Source organism: Balaenoptera physalus (assembly GCF_965194825.1).
Source record: "Balaenoptera physalus genome assembly, chromosome: 18".
Taxonomy (NCBI): Eukaryota; Metazoa; Chordata; class Mammalia; order Artiodactyla; family Balaenopteridae; genus Balaenoptera; species Balaenoptera physalus.
The window spans coordinates 50,320,492-50,342,929 of record NC_138899.1 but is presented as its reverse complement, the minus strand read 5'-3'; positions in this window follow the sequence as shown (position 1 = coordinate 50,342,929).

Below are 22,438 nucleotides of genomic sequence, written 5' to 3'. Positions count from 1 at the left end.
GTTGCTGCTGTAACAAATTACCACAAACTCAGTGACTTAACCAATATAAATTATTTTTGTTTACCCTTTTGGGTAAATCAAGTAGTCATCAGAGCTATGTTCTTTTGGGGGCTTATGGGGTAAAAATCTGTTTTTTTTTTTTACCTTTTCCAGCTTTTAGTCTGCCTACATTCCTTGGATAGTGGTAATTTCCTCCATCTCCATTTCCTGCATCATTCTAACTGATAGTTTCATCTTTATATCTATTTTTTCTGACTTTGATCCTTTTGCCTCCCTCCTATAAGAACCTTGGTAATAACATTGGACCCACTGGGATAATTCAGGATAATCTCCCCCATCTCAAGATTCTTAACTTAATCACATATGCAATGTCCTTTTGACCCTGTAGGGCAACATGTTCACAGTTTCTGGGGATTAGGACCTTGATATCATTTGGAGCCATGTAGATTATTTGGGATTCATTTTCAGCCAACCACGCTATAAAGTGTAGATTATTATGATGTTCGTAAAAGGTCTGCTGAGAGCCACACTTTGCATTGCCTGCTCTCAAGATATCAGCACATCTCATTAGGTTAGTAAGGCTTCCTAAGACTTCACAAACCAGAAAATGTTCTGAATTCTATGCATTACCATGAACTTTAAGAGGGAACCAACTAAAAATAACACAAACTATAAGATCTTCCTCTCACTTCAAGTAACAAAATATCTTCTCTTTCTGACTTCATGTACAGAACATTTTGGAAAGATCAATGAGGGTAAGAACTCTAGCAACTGGTATACATACATATGTACTTTAAGTTAATGAACCTGTTCAAGATGATTTATAAGTTAGTCTTTATTTTAATTGACAACTAGTATTTTGAAAGAAATGTTGTATTTGGAGAAAGTGAAATAAGTGAAGAAGTATCATCAGTTTATAAATCAGTTCACAAGATTTTGCATAGCAGTTGATTGTGTATTCTCTTGTGAACATACCATTTAATAGAATTTTAATAATGTTTTTTTATTGTCCTCTAAAGGCCAGATACACCCAAGACAAATCCAACTCTCCTCATATTATAAAAAGCTTCTAAAATGTTGAAGGAACAGTATCATTCTGTGAGTTGATACAATAGAGGGAATGTAATATTATTCTTTGGCTTTAATAAGTACAGCTTGTAGTTAAAAGTTATTTTTTTAAAAGGAAAACATATTTTGGATCTTTGATTGAAAGAAAATGAGTAGCAAATGCCACTTGAAGTTCGGTGAACATAAGTAATTACGGCCCAGATGATCTGCTGGACCCTCTGCCTGCACACTGTCAAACAGCCCAAATTGTCAACACTTGTTTACAGCAGCCCTGATCAAGAGTCTCACAACCCCAGGTTCTTAATACCTACAATTGTCAATCATTACAAACAGAGACTACACCAATGACCCTTGTGAAGCAGAATTAGAATCTAACAGAATCTGACAGATTTGGTAATAGTGAAGTATCCTGGGGCATGCCACAATCACTATTATGAGCATCCACTTTTTAAACTACCAAAACACTGTTAAACACAGAAGCAGTACCTGTCTCAGATTTTTCTTTCCCTGGAGAGTGAAAAGGGAATTTGGAAGCCATGCTCTGATTCAGAGATGAAACTCACTTTTGACCATCCAAATACTATTCTAATCAAGTAATGCATTTCCTTCAGTGGGCAATTTTGTGTGAGACACTGGAAAAAAGCACAAGATTTATAATAAAATACCATGAATTCAAGTCTTTTTTCCATCTATTTTTGATCCTGTGTTCACAGATCACTTAATTTTCTGAGTTTCAGAGGCCAATCATAACTTTAAGAAAAGAACTTCATTGTTGTATTTTTTGAATGCTTCCTCAAAATAGATGCATTTTCACCAGCATTAACTAATAATCCTCAAAGCAATCTTATGAAGTGGATACTATTACTATCCACATTTATCAACTAGATAACTGAGGCTTAGACAAGTTAGGTAAATTGTCCATGATTTTAATAGAAAGGTAATAACACTAACTTCTAAAAGCTTGGATACAGCTAGGATTTAATGAACTTTCACACTCCAAAGTGTATTGTAAGATTTGAAGAAGTATAGCATATTACACAGCACACTTGATGTGATTATGAATGATCTGTGTTTCAGTCTTTACTGTGTCAACTACTATGACTATTGTTTAGGTAAATTACTTCACCCAATTATTATAAGTAAACTCATCCATAAAATAAAAATAAATTCTATGAGATTTTTTGTGTGAATTAAGTGAGTCAATGCATGTGAAAAGTGAGTTAAGTTTCAGGACACAGAGCAGGAGCAAATAAATTATTGCCATTCCCTTACCTCTTCTTTTTTTTTTTTTTTTTTTTCTTCCCACATAATAAGAGATAATGCTAATGGTGAAGACTGGGAAAACAAAGAGATATTATTGCAAATTTTGTCTCCACCTTTTAATAATTCAGTGGGAAATTACTTAATCCTGTTTTGTTATCACAGTATGCGGATCATGATATGGGTTGTAGAAGACATTAAATGAGACAAAATTTATAAGGCACTAACTAGCCCAGTGGTTGGCATGGAATATGAATAGAACAAATTCTGTTCTCTCTCTTTCAAAGTAACACTTATATCTTGCCTTACAGTTGAGTGGGTAACAAGAGATCTGCAGAGGCAAAAAGGGATTAAAAATGTTTACTCCTTAATTTGACAAACATCAACTGACAGCCTATTTTGTGCAGTCAAGGTACTCTGAAAAGACGTTCTATAGTGGACAAGACAGACAAGGTTCACAGGACTTCCTTCCATGGTAGAGAGAAAAAGCAATAAATATACAGATGATTAATGAGTTAGGCACTAAGAAGAAAAACAAAGAGGACATTGGGATGGTGTGAACACTTAAAAAATAGTGTTTGGAGGGAAGAGAGACAGCCATGCAAAGGAGGAAAGAGTGCTCAAGCCTGAAGATGCCAGGAGAACAAGTTCCATGTGGTACAAATTACCTGAGGAGTGAATTTTGTTTCTTATGAAATTACCTTTCTCAAGAAAAAAAAATTTACATTATAATACACTAATTTTACATGGGTGACTTGATGACACTGACAATATATTTTGTTTTCAGAAATTTTTCTTTTAATTCTGAAGAATTCTAGTTTTACTCTTATTAAAAAGAAAAGCCTCTTGCCCTTTCACATAAACAAACGTGTGAATTATTTTTAAATCAGTCTTTTTGCCCTTCTGTTTCATTGTTTTCATTTTTGCCTTTTCTCTTCCCATTATTTCTTCCCCTCACCATAATTTGTCTTGATAATATGTTTTCTTCCATATTTTATTTCTTACATCCATAAACACATATATTCATTTCCCAGGGTTTTGCCACTATAAAAATTTTTGAAATCACACAAGTGCTTGCAAGCAGGCATGCATGCATACAGGTTTTAGAGCTGAGTTAAAGTTCCTTGGGGGAAAATTGCTGTTATTTGATTGCTTAGTCAAATGTCTTTTATTGTTTTAATAGTTGTTACTGGGTTGTTTTCTAAAGTGGCTGCAACAGCTCACGCTTCCAGTAGCAATGAATGAAAGTACTCTCTCATCTGGGTCACTGGCAATGACAAAGATAAACCCTTTTAGACTTAAATTTTTGCCTGTTTGATAAGTAAATGTGATACCATGAGGGGATTTTGATTTTACTTCCTTGATTGCCACTAAGTTTGAGCTTTTCTTCACGTTTTTTAGCAATTTGGGTTTGCTCTTCTGTGAAATGCTTGTTCTGTTAATATTTTTTTCTTCATTGTTCCTTTTATATTGTTAATTTCTTTATTATCAGTCTTTAAGTACTTCTTATATTTTCAGTGCTCCATATTGCCAATATTTTCCATAAATCTGTTGTTTCTCTATTGACTTAATTTACAGGAACTTCTCCCTGAAAATTCAATTTTTATATTGTGAATATGGGTTTGGGGACTTACTTACCTAATTTTACATTTATCCAACTAGATTTTCCTATACTGTTATGCCTCTTATTTTTATGCTGATAGTGTTATTTTTTTTTACATTATAGTATGATAATTATGATTTTTACATATAAATATTTAATTCATCTGTAATTTCCATTGTAAACAATATAATATATGATAGAGCCTAACTTTGCTTTCTTCTGGACACCTATCCACTTGGGTCAGTATTATTGAATAATGAATCTTATTGCTCCTGACTGGAAACATCATTATATATTATGTCCTCATGCATACAAGGATCCATTTCTAGATTCCCTTTGAAGCATAGTTTGAGGAAAGTGAATGAGCCTATTTGTCATTACCAGAGTGAGAAGGGACACAGTAGCATTAACTGAATTTCAATAAGAAGATAAAATCAGATCACAAAGTGCCTTGTAGACTCTTCTAAAATAAATTAAAAGTACAGAAGTTAATGCAGTTAAAAAAATAATGTCTGCAGTACAGGTGCTTAATATGGAGAAAGAGAAGAAAGAAGACTCCTTTTAAAAGGCCAATTCAGGGAACCAAGTCAAAGAAAATGTGGCAAAGGAGATGGAGTAGGCTTAACTCAAAATAATTGGGGCTTTGGGTAGTCATTTATTATCTACAGTAATCTAGATAATATAAATATAATATAATTGGTGCTGTACCACACTGAGCTGAACCACAGTGAAGTGTATACAGAAAATTTCAGTTTTCTAGGGTATGTAGAGAAGAGTTTCTAATAAATCAGAAATGTTAGTTACCCGATACTTAATGAAAAAACTTCTGTGTTTCAGCGCTGCTTGCTGATGATGTTTCTAATTTGTATTCATCACCTTCCTTGAGATAGTTAAGTTCAGTTTATTGAAGGTAATTGAATCGTTTATGATTCAGAATCCTCAGTGCCTCAGGGACATCATTCTAAACATCAATCCTAATTTTATGGGCACAGATCAGACAGAAACTCTAGTGAATATAAGTAAAACTCTGGAAATTGCATTTTTACCAAAGCCCTGATATCAACCTAGTTTCTTATGCCTTTTTGGAGTCATTTGACTTTTTTTTCTAAAAAGCTGAGTGTGTAACAATTTTGGTTAACTCAAGTTTCAGGTTTATTGTAATATTTATAATACATCAGAGGACGCAAATCTTTTTTTCTTGAGATAAATTTCTTTCTATTTTTTTTTCCATTTGGTTCAAATATAACAGAAGTTACAGTCTGGATACTTTAGTGAGGATGCAGAGGAGGAAAAGAGTGAACACAGAGTTTGTTATATACATTAACAGAATGATATTAAGTTGATTTTAGGCAAGAGGAAACAGAAAAAAACCTGAATCTTATCTTACAACAGTTAGAACTTCCTCTCTTGCAGTTCACAAAAGAGATACATTATTATTAGGCTGGATATCCAAACCCAAGTGTGAAAGTTTAATGAACTACACTGGGAACAATGGAAATCTCTTTTTACTTGAACACAAGGTGCCTTAAGTTGAGAACTGCAGCTGCAGAACAACCTGCCCTTTCACCCTTCACTTTTTACACCCATGTTCAGACTGTCTTCTTCCAGCATCGAGGGGTAACCCTGGATCATATCAGTCCTCACAAAGCAAAGAGCTTTCCCTGCTGTTTATGGAAAGGTGTCTAGCCCTCAAACTTAAAGATTTTTAAGAGTGGGTCAATGTGCATGGCAGGAAATCTATCCTGGCTGCTCACACAGACAAAGGGATGGGCTATGTCACTTTTCTCTAGACTCACTGAAGAGAAAAAGAGAGAGACAGTGAAAAAGACATAGAGACAGATACTTAGAGTAAGATGAAAGAGAGAGTTTTTGAGAAATGTGAGGGAGGAGCCCAAGCCACTTTATCACTCTGCATGTATTAAAAAGTTCCAGAGAGAAAAAGCCGTCTCTACCCCAATATAGACTACTCCTCCAGCTAATGATACACCACAACAAAAGTCATCTAATTAGTGTCCTTTGATCGATCCAATTAACACTTTTCTTTGGTGGTGGTAAAATGTAGTGGTGATGGGTGTTGTGATAATTGGAGGAGAAAGAGAAAGAGCTAGAAACTTTAAACTCTCTTCTCTTTAAAACCAGCAGTATTCATCTTACTAACGAACGGTCCTTCTTTATCTCGGAATGCCCTTGCAACAAATGCAAAGTTTAGGAAAAGTGTTCAAGGAACAATGAAGGTAAATGGGACAACATTTTGCTAATATGGGGAACTATGACAACCCTGGAGATCAGTGGAAGATCTGATGCCCCAGAAAGATTCACAACATGTTCTACTGCTTTTATTAAAATTATTAAAAGTGTAACTTATTACTTAGGGACCAAGGCTGCATATCAAAAGTTATTTTGCTATGCACTAATGCTTTTCAGAATGTCATTTAGAAAAGATGAGGGGAGACTGTGGATATGGAGAGGAAGAAAAAGGGATACTTGAAGAAGAGCAGAAGTAAGACAAGAAAAGTGACAACAGGAAGAATACTGGAATAAAAGAGATGACCCCCAAAAGCAAAGAGCCAAGAAAGAAATGGAAATGGAAATGTCCTGAAACATTACCTTCCTTGACAAGGTAAGGTGCTAGTTGATGACCTGACCACACTTGGTATTTGTTTTCCATCCAGCAACACAGAGACTACACTACTACAACACAGTAGCCCACCTGCTACTAAGGTGGACCACTGATTATAGCCTTCAGCAGTGGCCCCCCTGCACCCACTGTTATCAACTGGGCAGCTGCTACTTCAAAAGTTCCTTCTGAGCCCAGGCTACTAGAAGAACCCTAAGCATTGGTAAGAGCTCAACATGGCTTTTCACGTTAAGAAGAAATACTATTTTCAGAGGAGTTATTATTAAGCAATCACTGCTTCATGATCTACTTATGGATAAGGCTTGGAGATGAATAAAATGCTTGGCTTTCACCAATAGAAGAATTTACACCATAATTTAAACCTCTACACTCTTTTATTTTCCAAAATACTTTAGCATTTTTATTTAGCATGTAAAAGTAATATATATAGAGTGTATGGCATTTGGAAAATATTTTTAAAATAATAATAAGAAAAAGAAACACAAACCTTTATCCTTTTCAAGATAATCTCTGTTCCCATTTTAAAGTTCTTGTTATCTACTATCAAATTGCCCCAAGAAACTTATATTGACTTTTCCTCCCATTTTGTGTATAAGAAAGGAATGAATTTAGTGAATATATTTTAATGTCTGTCCCTTCATTACTCCTCATTACTACATTTGTTTAATTATCTATTTTTTAATCAATCCCATAGTTGCCTCTGTACCTTTTCCAGGGTAAAGCCTATAAGTTCCTCTTCAAATCCAGTCACCAGGGTCTCCGTCGCACACTGTCAATACAGCTTTTACAACACGTCTGCACCAAATCTGAGTCCCTGTTCCCTGACAAGCAGCCCCTCCCACTTTGCTCAATTCACCAGTCAGTGTACTTAATTTTTTTATTTGTCAAATTGTACATGTTTGGACACATGTTTTGTACATATTTCATTGTCTATATGTCCAAGATGGGTATTTATTAGATTTGAAGGGAAACTTAGAAGTTATTTTGTTATGTTTTTTTTTTTAATAAATTTATTTATTTATTTATTTATTTTTGGCTGTATTGGGTCTCCGTTTCTGTGCGAGGGCTTTCTCCAGTTGCGGCAAGCGGGGGCCACTCTTCATCGCGGTGCGCGGGCCTCTCACTGTCGCGGCCTCTCCCTTTGCGGAGCACAGGCTCCAGACGCGCAGGCTCAGTAGTTGTGGCTCACGGGCCTAGCCGCTCTGCGGCATGTGGGATCTTCCTGGACCGGGGCACGTACCCGTGTCCCCTGCATTGGCAGGCGGATTCTTAACCACTGCACCACCAGGGAAGCCCCTGTTAATATTTTTTAAAGATAAGAAACTATATGCCACAATGTTGAAAAAATGTCTTGACAACTTCTGCTTTAGTGCTCCCAATAATATGAGCTCATCACTTGACAAGCTAGTACTTACTTTTGAATTTTTGTCCAGTTAAAAAAAAAAAAAAAAAAACTTTTTATTTTAACCAAAACTATATTTCCCTATTTGGTCTAATAAGGCTATGTAGAGCACAATTTTCTTTTCCTTTCCTTTAAAAAAAAAAAAAAATTATGTCAAAAAAAAAGTCTAATGTCTACCTTAACTCTTGTCTTTAAATCCTAGCTAAGAAATCCAGTCCCTTCAATTGCTTCTCATAAGACTCTCATCATACTCTGCATTGTTTAGATTCACTCTAATTTTAATGTCCTTCTTAAAATATAACACTAACTGATCAATGATATTTAAATGTATTCTGATCTTCATCCATATCTAAAAAGTTAATAAATTTCAATTTAGCACAAATTGTTCTTAGAATGGTCATATTTCCTTGTGCTCATGCCTTTATTTTCTATGTAGTCATAAAACATTTACCTAAAAATTCTTTCTATGTTTTTCCCATAGAAATATTTTGCATTTGATTTTATAATTAGTGACTTACATTGTTCAATCTTTTCAAAGAATGGCTATATTTATTTCCAACTACATTGCCCAGTGTTTTGTACAATAGCACTTAAAAAGCTGTTGTTATATATGTTATATATTTCATATATTCAAGGGTAGAATCAAACATGCAATAGCTAAATATATATCGTGCAATTAATGAGGCCAGGGAGATGATGTCTATCCCTTATTTTATCAACTTGTAGTATAGTATTGGTTGTCATGTTTAACTCATGAAATTAAATGCTCTAATTTGAAAAATTAACATAATATTCCTTTTCTAAACAAAACCTGTGACTATGGTGATGTTCATACAGTATAAGTTGACTAAGAAGGCTTTGAAAGAAGAAAAGTGCTGTACAGAGAAGTAAAAGAGTCTACTGAATTCTTTTGCACCCTCTACAAAATGGCCTTCACACTCTTACATGGATCCTAGTGGCACACAGGAAATATGACCCCAACAGATAGTTGATATTGATCTCTTCTCTTTTTTGACATTCACAGGAGAATTTCCCACATTCATATTTAATACATTTTTTTAAATGTTACGTTTTCAAGGGAGAGTAGGAGGACCCTGAACTCACCTCCTCCTATGGGTACACCAAAATTAAAACTGAATACAAAGCAACTATTGATGAGAAAGACCTGAACACTAACAGAAGAGATCTGCTACAATTAAAAATATAAAGAAGACACCACAACAAGATGGGTAGGAGGGGTAGACACAACATGGTATAGTCAAAACCAATAGTCCTTGGTATGAAACCCACAAATGGGAGGATAATTACAATTGCAGAGGTTTACCCCAAGAAGTGAGGGGTGCAAGCCCCACATCGGACTCCTCAGCCCAGAGGTCCTGCACTGGGAAAAGGAGCTCCCAGAATATTTGGCTTTGAAGCCAGGGGGGTTAATTTTGGGAGAGCCAGAGGACTGTGGGCAATAGAGACTGCAGTCTTAAAAGGTGCATACAAAATCGCACATGCTCCAAGACCCAGGGCAGAAGCATTAATTTGAAATGAGACTGGGTCAGACCCACCTGCTGACCTTGGAGAGCTTCCTGACAGGCAGGAGGCAACTGGACTCCACCTTGGGGACATACACGCTGTTGGCAGCCACTATGGGGAGCACATTCTATCACAAGGACATTGGTGTTGTCACATGCCATTTTGGAGTCCTCCCTCTAGCCTATTAGCATTGAGAGATTACTCACCCACAAGTGGGCTGGCACCAGTCCCAGGCCTTTCAGCCAGCCACCCCAAGAGCCAACCTCACCCACTGGCACACCAGCTGACTTAGGAACCCCTTACCACACAACCGCCCTGGGATCCATCTCCACCCACCAAAAGGTCCAGGACCCAGCCTCACCCACAAATGTACTCACACAAGACCCTGGAACTCGGGGCCCCACACTTGGAGACTCTGGGACACAGTTCCTCCCACCAATAGCTGGCACTAGCCTTGTGACTGTCTTCACCCTGCAGTGGGCAGGCACAAGCCCCAGGACACTTGGGCCTTGGCTCTTCCCACCAGCAAGTCAATGCCAACTCCAGGACGCCCAGCACCCGCAGCAAGAGACCCTGAGGTCTGGTTCCATCCACCAGAGAGCTAGCCCTGATCCTGGGAACATCTGGACCCCGACCCCACCCACAAACAAGTCAACACTAACTCTGCAAAACCCAGACACTGAACCATATCCACCCACCAGTGGGCTGCAATTAGCACCAGGACCTTGCCTCACCCACCAGCAAGTGGAAACCATCCTTGGCATCATCCCAGCCCCACAACATGCCATGTCAAGACCCATCACATCCACCAGTAGGCTGGCACCAGCTTTGGGACACCTTGGACTCCTCATAGATCAGACCCAGGATCCAGCCCCACCCACCATCAGGACAACACCAGCTCCAGGATGCCCAGGGCCCAGCAGCCATGGACTCCAGTACCCAGCTCTGCTCACCAGTGGGCCAGCACTAGTCCCAAGATGTCCAGAACCCTAGCCCCGCCCCTCAGAAGACTGACATCAGCTTCAAGATACCTTGGATCCCTTATCAAGTGGACCCAGGATCCAGCCCCACTCACCAGTAGGGTAACCCCAGATTTGAGATACACTGGACCCCCCAGCCAGCCATGTCAGGAACTGGCGCTGCTCACCAGCAGGCTGACACTCAATCTGGGGCCCCTGGCCTCACAACCAGCCACCCAGAAACATACCTCAACATAATAAAGGCTGTATATAACAAACCCACAACTAACTTCATATTCAACAGTTAAAAGCTGAAAGCATTTCCTCTAAGATCAGGAACAAGACAATGATGTCCATTCTTTCCCCTTTTATTCAACATAGTTTTAGAAGTCCTAGCCACAGCAATCAGAAGAAATAAAAGGAATCCAAGTTGGAATGGAAGAAGTAAAACGGTCACTGTTGGCAGATGGCATGATACTATACATAGAAAATACTAAAGGCGCAATGAGAAAACAACTAGAGCTCATCAATGACTTTGGTAAAGTTGCAGAATACAAAATTTATATACAGAAATCTGTTGCATTTTTATACACTAACAATAAAATATCAGAAAGAGAGATTAAGGAAACAGTCTCATTTACCATTGCATCAAAAAGAATAAAATACCTAGGAATAAAATTACCTAAGGAGGCAAAAGACCTGTACTGCAAAAATCATAAGATGCTGTAGAAGAAATAGAAGACCACACAAACATATGGAAAGGTATATTGTGTTCTTGGATTGGAAGAATCAATATTGTTAAAATGATCATACTACCCAAGGCAATCTACAGATTCAATACAATCCCTATCAAATCACCAATGACATTTTTCACAGAACTAGAACAAAACATTTTAAAATTTGTATGGAAACACAAAAGACCTTGAATAGCCAAAACAATCTTGAAGAAGAAGAAAGGAGTTGGAGATATCACACTCCCTGACTGCAGACTATACTACAAAGCTACAGTCATCAAAGCAGTATGATACTGACACAAAAACAGACACTTAGATCAATGGAACAGGATAGAAAACCCAAAAATAAGCCCACACACTTATGGTCAATTAATCTATGACAAAGGAGGCAAGAATATACAATGGGGAAAAGACAGTCTCTTCAATAAATGGTGCTGGGAAAACTGGACAGCTACATGTAAAAGAATGAAATTAGAACATTCTCGAACACCATGTACAAAAAAAAAAAAAAAAATTGATTAAAGACCTAAATGTAAGACTGGATACTATAAAACTCCTAGAGGAAAACATTGGCAGGACACTCTTTGACATAAATCACAGCATTTTTTTTTTTTTTTTTTGGATCCATCTCCTAAAGTAATGGAAACAAAAACAAAAAGAAACAAATGGGAACTAATTAAACTTAAAAGCTTTTGCACAGCAAAGGAAATCATAAACAGAATGATAACACAACTTACAGAATGGGAGAAAATATGTGAAACTATGAGACCAACAAAGGATTAATTTCCAAAATACACATACAGCTCAATATCAAAAAAGCAAACAACCCAATCAAAAAATGGGCAGAAGACCTAAATAGACATTTTTCCAAATGAAAAATATTCCACATCGTTAATTATTAGAAAAATGCAAGTCAAAATCATAATGAGGCTTCACCTCACACTGGTCAGAATGGCCATTTTCAGAAGTCTACAAATAATAAATGCTGGAGAGAGTGTGGACAAAAGAGCACCTTCCTACGCTGTTGGTGGGAATGCAAATTGGTGCATTCATTATGGAGGACAGTGTGGGAGTCCTTAAAAAACTAAAAATAGAGTTACCATATGATCCAGCAATCCCACTCCTGGGCATATATCTGGAGAAAACTAATTTAAAAAGATACATGCACCCCAGTGTTCATAGCAGCACTATTTACAACAGCCAAGACACTGAAGCAACCTAAATGTCCATGGATAGAGGAATGGATAAAGAAGATGTGATAGATAGATATTTATATATATGGATGACCTTGGATTTTGCAATGAGATATTGGGTACAATACTGTTGATATTAGACTTTATTAAAATTAACGACTTCTGCCCTGAGAAAGATACTGTTAGTAAAATAAAAGACAAGTCACATACAAAGAAAATATTTGCAAAACCTATATCTGATAAATATAGGTTATAAGCAAAATACACTTATATGCAAAAATTCTTAAAACTTAGCAATAAGAAAACCAAAAGGTCCAAATAAAAAAATGAGCAAGAGATCTGAAAGAACATGTCACAAAAACATATATACAGATGACAATTAAGAGATTTTAAAATTTCTTTTATCAGAGCTTTGAAGGTTTTCACACAAATCTTGTTCATATTATGTAACACCTATGCCTAAGTATTTCAGTTTTATGGTGTTATTGTAATTTTGAATATTAACTGTTCATTGTTTCGATACAGGAACACAATTGACATGTTTTTAACTTCTGTCCTATAAGCTCAGTATACTCACTTACTAGTCCCAAGAGGTTTTCAGCTATTCCTTGGGATTTTTGTAAATAGATTTTCATGTCATCTGCAAAAAAAGGGTTCATTTCTTCCTTCCCAATACATATACATTTTATTATTTTTTCTAGTCTTATTGCTTAGCTAGTACTTCCAACATGTCAACTGAATAGGAGTGTTGAGACAGAACCTCCTGGCTTTGTTCCCAATGTTAGGGAGAAAACTTTCAGTTCCTCATCAAGTATGATGATGTTAGCTGTAGGTTTCTTGTAGATGCTCTTCATCAAATTGAGGAAGATTCCCTCTATTCCTAGTTATCTGAGACTTCTTATTATAATGGCTGTTAGAGTTTTTCAAATGTTTTTCTCCATTAATTGATGTACAATTTTTCATCTTTCATCTGTTGATATGATGAATTACATTGGTTGACTTTCAAATGTTGAAGCAGGCTTGTATATCTGGAATGAATCTCACTTCATTGTAGTATATAAAACTTTCATGCATTGTTGGATTTGATTTGCTAACATTTTTGAGGATTTTTGCATTGATATTCATGGGAGATATTGGTCTGTAGTTTTTCTTTTTTCTGGTGTTGGAATTAGGAAGGCCCTATAGAATGAATAAGAAAGTGCTCCTCTGCCTTTATTTTCTAGGAGGGATTGTAGAGAATTAGTATAATTTCTTCATAAATATTGGTAGAATTCATCAGTGAAACCTCTTAACCTGGTGAATTGAATTTTTTTGGTAACATTATTAACTATGATTCAATCTTTTAATGGATGTAGTTCTATTCAGATTATCTATTTCTCCTTGTGTTTGTTTTGGTAGTTTGTGTGTATCAAGAAAGTGGAGAGTCTTGCGAAGAAGAATGACCAAATCAAAGACCTGAGGAAAAGACCTGCAAAATACGAACCTGAAGATTAAAAACTGAAGAAGATTTTGTCTGGAAGCTGCTACAACATGAAAGTACAAGCTGATTCTCACCTCAGGCATGTATTTGCAACAGTTTGTTATATTCCCTCTTTTTATTTTTCTAAGATTTAAAATTTGCTTCTAATATTTAGAACTAGAGCTCCTATTTCAGTTACCTAATTGAGAGGAGAGAAAATCTACTGACTGATTCCAGCTGGTCGTCCCAAACTCCTCTCTGCCAGGTGCTCCAGATGCTTAGTTCAAATGCAGTGAGGATTCTTTATAGTAAAGAAGAGGCTTTTAGAGTGGGAAGAAGAGGCTTATTCTTTTGCATTAGTATAAAGAAAACATCTTTTCAATAAATGTTAAAGCTAGCCTTGTCTGTGCTTGTGCATTCCCCAGAGTAAAAATAAATATAGAATTACTAAAGATAGTTATTACAAATAAACCTTATTTTTTAAATGAAAAAAAATATTAAAAATAAAAATTAAAAAATGTATTTCATCTAAATTATCAAATGGAGACATGGAATTATTCATAATATACTTTTATTATAATTTTAATGTCTTAGAGGTCAGTAATGATATCTCCTGTTTCATTTCTGATATTTGTAATTTTTTTCTTTGATATTTTCTTGCTTAGCCTGGCTAAAAGTTCCTCAATTTTACCAATCTTTTCAGAAAACCAGCTTTTGATTTTGTTGGTTTTCTCTATTGTTTTCCTGTTTTCAGTATCCTTAATTTCTGCTCTAGTTTTTATTATTTATTTGTTTCTTGCTTTAGACTTCATTTGTTCTTCTCTCTGGTTTCCTAAGGTAAAAGTTTAAGTAACTGAACTTAGATCTTTCTTCCTTTCTAATATTTGCACTTAATGCTATAAATTTCCCACTAAGCACCACTTTTCCTCATCCTACAAGTTTTGGTAAGTAGTATTTTCAGTTTTATTCAATTCAAAATATTTTTAAAAATTTTTTGAAGTTTTCTCTTTGATACCTGTGCTTTTAGAAGTGTGTTCTTTGATATCCAAATACTTAGGGATTTCCCAACTATTTTCTGCTGTTGAGTCTTGCTTAATTCCTTTGTTATCTGAGAACATACTTCATATGATTTTTTTTTTTTTATTTGTTAAGGTACGTTTTATGACCTAGAATATGGTCTATCTTGGTGAATTTTCCATGTGACCTTGAGAAGAATGTATATTCTGATGTTGTTGGAGTACTCTATAAATGTTACTTAGACCAGGATACTGGTAGTGCTATTGAGATCATTTATATCCTCACTGATTTTTCTACATGCTTGACTTATCAATTACTGACAGAAGAGTGTCAAAAGCTAAGACTATAATAGTGTAGAGTCAATTTCTACTTTCACTTCTGTGTTTTGTCTCACTTATTTTGATGCCCTGTTGGGAGGCACATACACTTTTAGGATTGTTATGTCTTTGAAAATTGATCCCTTTTCATTATGTAATGCCTCACTTTACCCCAGATAGTTTCCCTTTTTCTTAAGTCTGCTTTGTCTAAAATTAATACAGCAATTCCACCCTTCTTTTGTTTGGTCGTAGCATGGTAATATCTTTCACTATCTCTTTATTTTTAACCTATCCATGTCTTTACATTTAGTGTGGAATTGTTGTAGACAATGTGTAATTGAGTCTTGTTTTGCAATCCACTCTGACACTCTCTGTCTTTTAACTGGTACATTCAGACCATTCACATTTAAAATTGTTATTTATATAGTTAATTTTATGTCTATCATATTTGTAACTGTTTTGTATCCATTTCACTTTTTTTTCATTTTTTCTGCCTTCTCAGTTTTCAATTGAGCATTACATATGGTTGCATTTTATCTCTTCCCTTAGCATATCAATTCTACTTCTTATTTAAGAAAAAGTAGTCGTTGCCTTTGAGCTTCTAATATACATTTTAACTAACCTGAGTTTGTCTTCAAATAATACCATACCACTTCATATTTAGTGAAGTTACCTATAACAGTATTTATAATTCCTTCCTTCTATCCCTTTTGACTTGCTGTCATTAAGTTAACCATATGCTATAATCACCTAATATGCTGTCTCTATCATTACTTTAAATAGTTACCTTTTAATCAATTAAGATTAAGAAAATAATGTATCTTATTTTTATTTTATTTATTCCTACTGAATACTTTTCCTTTCTTTTTGTACATCTAAGTTTCTGACCTATATAATTTTGATTCTCCTCTGAAGAACTACTTTAAACATTTTTTGCAAGGAAGATGTTATGAACTGAATGTTTGTGTCCTCCCAAAATTTAAATGTTCATCCTGACCCCCACTATGATGGTATTCAGAGGCAGAGTCTTTGGTAGATAATTAGGCTTAGATGAAGTCTAGAGGGTGGGGCCCTTGTAATGGGATTAGTGCCTTTTTAAGAAGAGGAAGAGAAAACAGGGCTCTCCATCTCTGCCATGTGAGGACACAGCTAGAAGACAGCCATCTACAACCCAAGAAGAGAGCTGTCACTAGATGCCAACCTTGCTGGTACCTTGATCTTGGACATCTCATCTCCAGAACTTCAATAAATAAATTCCTTTTGTTTTAACCATCTAGTCTATGGTATTTTATTATAGCAGTAAGAACTAAGACACAAGATTTGCTAATGATGAATTCTCTTAGTTATTGTTTGTCAGAGAAGGTATTTCTCTTTCACTTTTGAAGTATAATTTTAATTGATATAGAATCCTAGGTTAACATTTTTTCCCTTCAAACTTTTAATTAATATTTCCCTCCACTCTTCTTGTTTGCATGGTTTTTTGATAAGTCCACTTTGATTCTTATCCTTGTTACTTTATAGGTAATGCTGGCTTTCTCCCTGCCTTCTTTCAAGATTTCTTTTTTGTCGTTGGTTTTCTGCAGTTTGAATATGATATACCTAGATGCAGTTGGATTTTTGTCTGTTTGCGGTTTCTTTTTTTGGTATTTATCCTGGTTTGTGTTCCCTGAGTTTGCTGGATCTGTGTTTTGATGCCTGTCATTAATTTTGGAAAGTTCTCAACAATTATCACTTCAAATATTTCTTCTATTCTGTTCTTTCTTTCTTCTCCTCCTGATATTCCAAATATGTTGCACTTCTGAAATTGCCCCACAGTGCTTAATGTTCATTTCTTTTTTTTATTCCTCTTTGCATTTCAGTTTGGGAATTTTTATTGACCTATCTTCAAACTCACTGATTTTTTTCCTTCGTCAGCTATGTCAAGCCTACTGATGAGTCCATCAGAAGTATTCTTCAGTATGGTTCTTGTTTTTTATTTATAGCATACCCTTTTGAATCTTTCTTAGAGTTTCTATCCTTCTGCTTACATTACTCATCTGTTCACACATATTATTCATACTTTGCATGAGTCCTTTGAATATTAATCACAGTTATTTTTAAAACTTTATCAGATAATTTCAACATCAGTGTCATATCTGAGTCTCGTTCTCTTGCCTGCTTTGCCTCTTAAGACTGTGTTTTTTCTTGCCTTTTTGCAAGAAATACAAAGGAAATACAGGAAGGCTGGGAGGGACATGTTTAGGGGGAATATCCTTCTTCCATGTGGGAAAAGGCTCTGCTAATTTTTCCCCCCTCTGGAGAATACACCTTTGTTACAGAAAACATTCTAGGTATATTTCAGAACGCCTACTTTTTCCTTCCCCTGCCAGAACCAGGAGGTCATCTTTCTAGAATCTTCACTCTTAGAACCTGATGAGGTTCCTGGAGGTAAACCCCTCAAAAGTGTGGGGCTCCTCTATAACTGCAGCCCCCAGGAGTTTCTGATTCTCATGCAAGTTCAAACTCAGCCTCCATCAATTTACCAAATTACCATTTTGGTATCCCTACCACTTTATGGCACTAACAGCTTCTGCTCTACATAGCAGAGCTCAACTGTGACTCTCTATGTTCACCTTCCTCTTTAAATTTCCAGATGGAGATGTGCCCTGCAACCTCATTTCTCTTGTAGGCCCAAGAAAAGTTGTTGATTTTCACTATGTTCAGTAATTTTTTTTTTTCCTTTTTTCTTGTATGGGTGAAGTGACAATTCCCAAGCTCTTTACATGTTGGAACTAAATTCAAATTCTCATCTTGCCTAAATTTTAATACCATTTCTAATTTGTACCATTTTCATATGTTAGTGAAGTTAGTGAGCTGCTATCATTATTATCCTCATCATGAGTATTCACATGCCATGTACATGTACTAATTTGCAACCAGAAGTAACCCCAGGTAAGATTTATGAACAAACCTCTTAAAACTCAATGATTGTTTGTAGAATAAAAGCTAAATTCTGGGTTTTATTTATTTATTATTTTTAATTTGAAAGCCTTATTTCAGGCTGGTGATGTCTGCATGTTTTCATTTGAAATTGTATATTAACCACCAATACTATATTAGCTTTTGTGCCTTGGGCTGCTTAGCATGATTGTTTGGGGCAAATGTTAATGTAACCAAGGCCACAAGTTTAATCCCCACATGGGTCAATTATCTTTCCAAGTTCCACTGCACAGTTTGCCCTCCTTTCACAGACTCTAAGAAAATTTTGCAAATGAGTATTATTGCTCACTGAGGGTATACATTTAAAGAGCATGGATTGAATTACTTTTAGAGAATAGGAATTCAATGTTCACATAGTCTAATAAGGAGACCAGCAGTTCTACGATCTTATAATAGCAGGACATTCAATATTTATGCTTTTTCAGACCTCTAATTAGCTTCACACTATCCCTTCAAGCAGTAGATGACCAAAACATAAAATGACATGACACATCCAATGTGAAGTATATGTATACGTGAAATTGGTAGATCAATGACATCCTACATGCAAATAAATGGGTTTTAGGAATCTACCAAAAAGAAGTTCCATTCACGACTTTTGTACTATAATTTGTGCAAATACAGTACAGATATTTTGTAAAGCAATTGATGTGTTTTTACCAGAATATTTTGTTTATATTATTTCATTTAAGAAAAACAAAAAGATCCTCAAATCTCAAACTTTTACTTCTCATCTAGGTGTTTTTCATAAGAAAGGGAAATAAAGACTAGCAAAATATCAACATAATTTACTGCTTTATTGTTAAGTACTCTATTTATAATCTCTAACGATTAGTATTTTCTTAATCTCTCCCTCTAAACTCACTCTTTGTCTCATCCTGTAAACATTTTTAAGTTGCTGTTATTTCACACAATCACCACACATGGCCTCTATTTTTATATACTTCCTTAATTATATTATTCAATTCCCCCTAAAACACTCCACTAAAACACATTACCAATCCTGTCCATTATGTCTATCCATTGCCATCCCATGGCCATACCCTTATTTCATCGACTCTACTTTTTAAAAGTGTGACAGTCACCCACAATACCAAATCTAAAAGACCCCTTTGGCCCTCCTCTTACTTCACCACTACAAGGCATTTCATACTTGAGCTACTTTCTTAAACCCTTTCCTCCACTAGCTTTAATAACACTACTTTTTCCAAGATCCCTTCAATTTTTACTAACTATGTTTTCTGTCTTCTTTGCTGGCTCCAATTTATCTGCTTTTTCTTTATGTATTTGTTTTTCTCTCCAGTATTTTTATCTTTGGACTTCTCTTTCTAGTCAAAAAGATCTCTGAGTAATCTTGACCACTTTTATTTCTTCAACTCCTCCCTTTATACTAGATGTTTGGTTTCCAAATTTCCAACATGAGTCCAACCCTGTCTTCAAGCCCATAAACTGGACAAATGATTAACTCCTCAGTAGTGTCTACCATTCCTGCCACTGCATCAGAGACAGATCAGTTGTCAGTTTCTCTCAACTGTACCTCCTTAACCTGTCTTGTATCTGGTCTCTCCTCTCTAATTACTACTGCTATTACCGTGGTGCAGACCTTAGCCACAGCCTGATTTATAATTATAAGCTCCTAAATAGTTTTTGCCTCCAGTCTTGCACAATCCATCTGGCTTTTACTGCTAGATTGATTTTTCTAAAATTCAAATCTAATCACATTTGCTCCTGATTAAAACCCTTTAATGGTTCCCTGTTTACCACAGGATAAAATAAAAACTCCTTTGTATGACACATGAGGCTCTCCTTGATCTAGACCCTACCTTACAACCTCAGATTCCTCTTTCTTCACATTCCTTTCTTTGTCCATGCCAGATCCCTTACAGATTTCCCACTGGGACAGACTGTTTCAGGCACCTGTGCCTGACTCTCGCCTCATACCCAGCCTCAACACACAAACACTCTAAATATCTCCAAATTGCCCAGTGAACAGTTACTCATCTTCAAACCTTAGATCAAAAATCACCTTTTCTCTACAAACTTCTCTGATATTGTTTAGATTATAAATAGATTTTTGTATCCATATTTTCAAGTCCAACTTCCTCACTGGATTTTAAGCTCTTCATCAGTAGGAGATTTCTTATTCATCTTACTATTCCCAGGATATCATGTGGTTCCTGGAAAATAGGTAAGCATGTAAAATAGTTGACAGAACAGAAGTTGTTATTAATTGGTAAAATTAAGCACATAGAAAGCAAATATTTTTCTATAACTGCAAGTTAGAAAGGATACCTCTATTAAACTAGCTATTTGAAACTTGAGAAGCAACTAGGACTACTATTATTAAGAGAAATTAGATACTCTTTTTGGTCTCATAGAATCCAAAGTGAAGCTGGGAAGAAAGAGGAAAAGGCTCTGAAAACATCAGAAGATGTACTACTTCTCAGAAAATGCAATAGCTGAATTCTCTTGGATCCAGATATTATATTCATAAATAAGAATATATGAGAGTAAGATAAAGAGGTATTATGTTTTAATTGCAATTGATAGCAAACTGCTTCTAAACTGTCTTTCCTTATATTCAACATCAACTAAAGACCTTAGAATTATGACACTGTGGGAACACAAGAGGAAGAGTGGCAGCATAAACTTATTTTAAACACTTTTCTTGAGATAGGAATGAGCTTAAAAGTTGGCTTCAACCTAAGGAAAATAGGAATAGGCAAAGAAAATCCTTTATATGTTCAAAAATCAGTGTCCCTCTTAAATTCTTATTGTTTTCCTTTCTTCCTGCAAGTGAAGTTGTATAAGATTTAGACTAGATTTTAATTATGAAAAATAAAAATAATATAATGAATAAAATAAAATATTTTCTATAAATAATATGTAAATCATATATATACATTCATATAAACTATGTAACTCTCAACTGTTAACTCTATCTGCTTGCGTTTATACCGTTTCCTAACTTTGATCTGGTTATGCATCTTCACATCTAGACAAGTAGTCAGACTGACCCTCGAATAAAAAATGAATTACGATTTACTGTGATAAATTAAACAGTTTGCCATGTATTTGTCAATAGGTTGGAATGCCTTCACAGAGCAGTCTGCTTTATCAGCAAGTAATGCTTTATTGCTGTTCCCTTCTAATTTCCCCATGGGCGGGTGCAAACTTAAGATTACAGCAAGACGAAACCAGCAGGTGTCAGATTGTCCATCTTCCTCTTCAGCTACCGCCTTCATCCTCATTAACTTGCTCACCTGTCTTGCAGAGAAACTTTTCCTCACTACTTAGAAGTGCAAGATGTGAATGATTTTTTAAAAGAAATATTAGCCACAGAGATGTCTAGAGAAAGTCCCCTTTATTACCTGATATATACTTTATCAACATTACCCATTGGATGGAAACTGTAAGAAAGCTGTTCGGCTCATGGGAAGTAGTGTGGCTGAAAGGGTTCATTCACTTTAACTTTCTATGAAAGTAAATACACACAGAAAAAGGATGCTGACTTGTGTAAGGTTGAAGACAAAAAAAAGGGAGGGGGAGGGGCTTTGTGATATATTCATAGATAGTCCAGGAAGCATTTGCAGAGTGCAGAGGTCACAATTAGAGAATGCAATACTGAAGGAACCACTCTAAGTTCACAAAATTGCTGTCCATCTGATAACCACTCAAAATGTATGATGAAGGATTTAGTGATTTTGTTTTTGTTTTTCCTACATCTAGGTAACATAGGGGTTCCATTGTGAGTGGATTTCAGTGTTCTGAGTCATACAGCTTTCTAATTTTGTATTAGTAAGTCAATTAAGTGAATGAATTGAAGACTAAATTCTATGGGACAGATGATAAAAAGAATGCACATACTTCTTCCCTAGGGCAGAATTTCCAAAACAGGGTAAGACATACCCAAAGGGATACTGAAGATGCAAATGATTCAATGGCAAAGCCTGAATAACTATTATAAATACTATCTACACTGAATTTTATTTAAAATTAGTATAACATATTGAGCTTACCTAAATTTAATTTTTTAACAACTATTCTAGGAGTCTATCTGAAGTAAATAAAATTAAGATTTTGTAAGTAGCAAATAGTTTTAATGTTTAAAGTTGCAAGTGAATTTTAAATGTATTCATTTATTAATATATTATATATTTCTATATAAATAATATGATACACCTACATATATATATATACACAAAATTACATATTACAATTGTTTGAAATAGAGTGTTTTAGCTATCATAAAAAGATAATATTGATATATTACTTAAGAGAGTGG